Source organism: Kogia breviceps, chromosome 6 (genome assembly GCF_026419965.1).
Source record: "Kogia breviceps isolate mKogBre1 chromosome 6, mKogBre1 haplotype 1, whole genome shotgun sequence".
Taxonomy (NCBI): domain Eukaryota; kingdom Metazoa; phylum Chordata; class Mammalia; order Artiodactyla; family Physeteridae; genus Kogia; species Kogia breviceps.
In genome coordinates this window covers 38,981,959-38,987,012 of record NC_081315.1, presented here as the reverse complement: position 1 = coordinate 38,987,012, position 5,054 = coordinate 38,981,959, and the positions used below count along the sequence as shown (strand labels likewise).

The 5,054-nt window shown below is 38.0% G+C and overlaps 1 pseudogene; it reads right to left on the bottom strand.

Annotated features, from left to right (window-relative positions):
• Positions 1–1,842: 1,842 nt before the first annotated feature.
• LOC131758146 (inositol polyphosphate 1-phosphatase pseudogene) lies at positions 1,843–3,419 on the bottom strand (annotated as a pseudogene).
• Positions 3,420–5,054: the final 1,635 nt, after the last annotated feature.

Here is a 5,054-nt window from a genome sequence, read left to right as displayed (position 1 = left end):
TCAACACTATCCAGTCATCACATAATCATTGTGCTGTGAAAATAAAGTCAAATGCATAATTAAATGTGTTGATTGGCAACCCTTAGAGTGAAAAAGGAGAAGTATTATAAGGATAAAGACCAGCTGCTTTCTCAGAAAGACAGATGAACAGAGAGAAAGAGCAAGAGGAGAGGGGGTGAGGGGGAGGGAGAGAGAGCACGCGCACATGCTTGCCAGAAAGAGAGAAAGAGAGAGAGAAAAGCAGGTCTATTTATTGAACATGTGGCATTCCCAGGAGGAAACTAAAAACATATTCCAATATGCAAGTATTCTAATATGTGTAAGCATCCTAATAAAATTAGCATTTACATTGTGTGTATAAAATGTTAATTTTATATCAAAGATGATTCCTGAGAACTCAATGAAGTTGTTAAAGTATTCAATTTCATAATCCTCTTCAGAGTCTCACATTCTTAAAGACTTGCTTTTTAACTGCTCAAGATTCATTAGCTTGAAATTCTGCTACTCATTTTCATCAACGTTTGAATTCTCAATTGAGATGTGATATTTCACTCCTGCCACTATGTCAATCTGGAATCTTTTCAGAAATAAATTAAATTAAAATTTCAAAGCCTTACTGAATAAAATAATTTATGGTATATTAATTAGTCTCAAATTGACATTAAACTGTCTTTGCCTTTTGCAGATAATAATTATAACTAAGACTTCTTTGTCCAGGCTTTTAAAAATCAATATTATTTCTGTACTTCAAAACCTGAGCAAGAAGGAGGGATGTTAACATAGTGTTACTGTATGGAATAAAATCTTACCTATGCAAGAAAAACTATGTCAGTGTCCTTTGCTAATGTGATGTACCTAATAATAAATTAGTTTACAGTATTTAAATTCAGTGTTTTATCCCAAGAAATAATATTCTAGATTGGTGTTCAAAACTTTTCTCAAATGCCAATCTTACTTGGATGCTTAGTCTGATGGATGCTTTGTTGTTCTTTCTCCAAACTATTTTCTTTTCCCCCTAACTATACAGAAAAACTGTAGTTTTTCTACAATGTAGCACTGTCTACACTTCGGAACTGTCAGGTAGGGCCATGTGACTGAGTTCTGGACATTTGAAAGTGGATGCAAATTACATATACCAATTCTATGCCCTAAAATCTCTGTGGGATACTCCATGCTTACCCTCTTCTTTCAGATAGATGATACCAGGCTAACCTTGAAGCCGTGTACTAATAATGGCAGATTGAAGTATAAAAGACACCTTGTTCCCTGAGTTTCCTTTTCCTCCTCCCCACCAACCACAATGGGCAGTGAGGCGAGTAACAAATGTTCATCATGCAAAGAACCTTGAAATTTCTTGTCTTATCGCGTAGAGTGGCTCTCATTAAATACCCTAGTATAGGTTCCTAATTAGAACACATGTAGACAGCAATTTTATATTACTATAAGTGGCAACAGTATATAATTGATTGGTAATACTTAAAAAATAAAACATTAATAATAATAGTAATAAATTTATGTGGGGCATTTACCCTTGCTTGAATTTATCAGAAGTTTATAAACAAGCAGGACACATCTTGATTTAATCAACAGGAAAAATGAATTTTGGAGAAAATAAAAACTATTCTAAGATCACATTTTGCAATACAGAAAAAAATGTTATTAGAACTTAGTGATATACATATGCTCCTCAAAAGAGGAAGGTGAATGTTGACTATTCACCTTCAAAACAAACACAAAACTACCTTCAAAAGATAGAGATGTGAAAAATAGTTTCACAGTTCAGTTTATAAGCATATGAGGACAAAGTTTATCTATGTAGTGTGGACCTGCAGATTCAAGATTTTAGATGAGGAAGCTCAGAAATGTCTCTTGCTGCTTTCTTGATCTGTAAGCAATTAGTCCTCCCTTACTGGCCCACTGATTTACTCCAGTGGCACCTTCATTTTCCATGTGGTACTAACTCCAGCTTCTGGATTCTGTTCCAATAATTCTTTTAAGTTTACCATTCCCTCACCCATAGCCCTGAGTTTGACATTAACAGTACAAGACACTCACTTGAATGTGAAAAGATACATCTTTTCTGAAAGTATATAAATGTCAGCAAGACCTTGGACAACTCAGAGCTCTTGTAAGCAGCCTCAGCTGCCTGGAATAGGCTATCTCTACATACAAGTGTTAGGTAGTTAGTCAGACATTAGCAGCAAGGAGGTGACGGTGGTGAAAAGAGGGGAATAATCAAGTCACATCCCAACCATCTGGGAACCCTCCCCTGACTCCACCCAGAACAGGCGAAACTATGGTCGGATGGTGGGCAACTTTTCCTAATAAAGAGGGAGCACAGTAACATGAAGGAACTTCCCTGGGCTGCTCATGCCCAGACTAGACAGGCGTATAAAACCTAGAGTAAACCCAAACTCATTATGCCATCATTATAATAAAATCTGCATGTGATTTTGCTCCCCCCCACCCCATGGGCTTTTCTTAGTGAAACTAGGGTAAGGGCATGCACAATAATGAACTGTTACATAACTCGGGGCTGTCAATCAAATAATGATCCCCTGTCACTCACCCATGATCACACTGCACCTCCTCGCAGAACTCTCCTTATAAACACCCTTAAACCTGTACAGGAGGGCTGTTTTCACTTTGCAGAAACAGCCCGCTCTCCCTCTGAGATTACAACTATGCTTTAATAAACTTTGCTTTGTGCTTAAGTCCAAAGTGGTAGTCTGCAATTCTTTACTTGCTATCACAAGGACCAAGATCGCTGGCCCAGGTCTTCCATTGACCTCCTCGGTTGAAGCCATTTGACACAATGCACACCAACCCAGTAACAGAGGTGGCAGTGAGATTTTGATAGTCTCCTTTGCACTTGTACTGATAGCTGAAAGCCAGTGGGAGAATTCCACCTGAGAGCTGTGTTTTTGGTCAGTTGGCTCTGCATCTCATTACCGTTTCTTTTAGAAATGGGGGCTGAAATGCATGGATACTGGTTCCCATGTAAGAAGAGCCCCAGTAGTACTGTCCTTTCCAACTGAGAGTGTTTAGGTCTTGTGATACAAAGGCTGGTTGATGACAAACATCATGGACACCCCTATTTGTATATCCAATTAAGACACCAATTAAGATGGTGACACACTGAAGTCCACAGGAGAAGATTCCTTGGTTGGATTTAATGTCAGCAGAACCTTTTATACACTGGTAAGTTGAATCTATGGGATCACCCAAATTCCCAAAATGTCCTGTGGAATGTTGACCTCTACTGAATCCAGAGTTGGGTACATAAAGGTGACATCCTGATGAACAAGTTTGGCGAATGCTTCAGATGCCAACTTGTTACCATTAAGGACTTTGCTAAGAAGCTCTACTGTTGTACAAAAGGTAGCAACATATGTCATTTCAAACATTTTTAAAAGCATCTAGTATTCCTAATTACAGATGATTACTAATGAAACAAAGGCTAATTAAATAAATCAATTAAAACACAACAAATTTGACTTGAGGGAATTTAATTTTACATTTCAAAGTGAATAATATTCCTGTGGCATCATAAAATAAAATTTTAGACATTTAAATTGTCACTAAATAAAATTAGTGCAACTATAATTTACTTTCTCTCTAGCTAAGTATCCTAATCAAAAAAAGGTTGCACTATGCCAGCTTCCAATGTTCTTAGAAAGTTTACAAACCGTGTAGGCATACATGACCACTAGAAATTTGATGACAAAATATGGATTATTACATTATTTAGTTATTATCCAGGTTAACAAAATTAATACTTTATATAAAAAATAAAATTAAGACAAAGATAGAAGTTATTTAAATATAGAAGTTATTTAAATATAGAAGTTATATAAAATGAAGTTAAAGACTTCACTTGCATTGAATTAAAAAAAACAACAGCAGTAGGAAACTAAAATATGACAAGGGGCGGGATCAAGATAGCAAAGTAGAAAGATCCTGAGCTCACCTCTTCCCACAGACAAACCAAAACTACAACTATATATAGATCAACTTTCTCTGAGAACAACCTGAAGACTAGTAGAACAGCTCTTCTATAATTAAGATATAAAGAAAAAACCACATTGAAGGTAGGAGGGGCAGAGACTCAATGTAATCAGGATCCATATCCTAGGTGTGATGACCACATGCAGCAGGGGATATAAAAAACATGGCAGTCCTCCCTAAGGAACAAGGGGTTTGAGCTTCACACTGGGCAACTTAGCCCTAGGGACCCACACCAGGAAGTTGAGCTCTCATAACATCTGGCTTCGAAAACCAGTGGGCTTATGCCCAGGAGAGCCAGAGGGCTATAGGAAACCAAGGCTCTACTCTTAAAGGGTACACATAAAATCTTACTCACTCTGAGTCCTGGCACAGAGGCATCTGGCACTCCAGCCAGTCTGCCAAGGTCACTCCAGCCAGTCTGCCAAGGTCACTCTAGCAAGCCCCTGGCCATGCCCACTCCAGTTCCAGCCATGCCAAGGCAACTGGCCCAGTGCACCCCAGGAAGAACCTGGCCTGCACCAACTCCAGATTCAGCCATCTAACCAAGGCAGCCCCAGTTCAGTGTACTCCAGGACCTTCCAGCCTGTTCCTGCTGCAACCCCAGTCCACCTGCCAAGCTACCCAGCACATGCAACCTATATAGGTAAGGCTCCTACATAAAGTCATGCTTTCAAGACCAAGAGAGATAACCGTTTTGCCTGATATATAGAAAAAGAACACAAAGTCAAACAAAATGAGGAGCCAAATATATTCCAAAGGAAAAGCCAGAAAAGAACAATAATGAAACAAGTAATTTATCTGATAAAGGGTTCAATGTCATGGTCATAAAAATACAGAACTCTGGAGAAGAATGAAGGAACACAATGAGAATTTCAACAAGGAGTTAGAAAATATAAAAAGGAAAACCAATCAGGTCTGAAGAATATAATAACTAAAATAAAAGTAGATGGCAGGGAATAAAAAGAAGATTAGATGATACAGAAGAATGCATAAGTGATCTTGAAGACAGAATTGTGGAAATCAACCAATCGTAATAGCAAAATGAA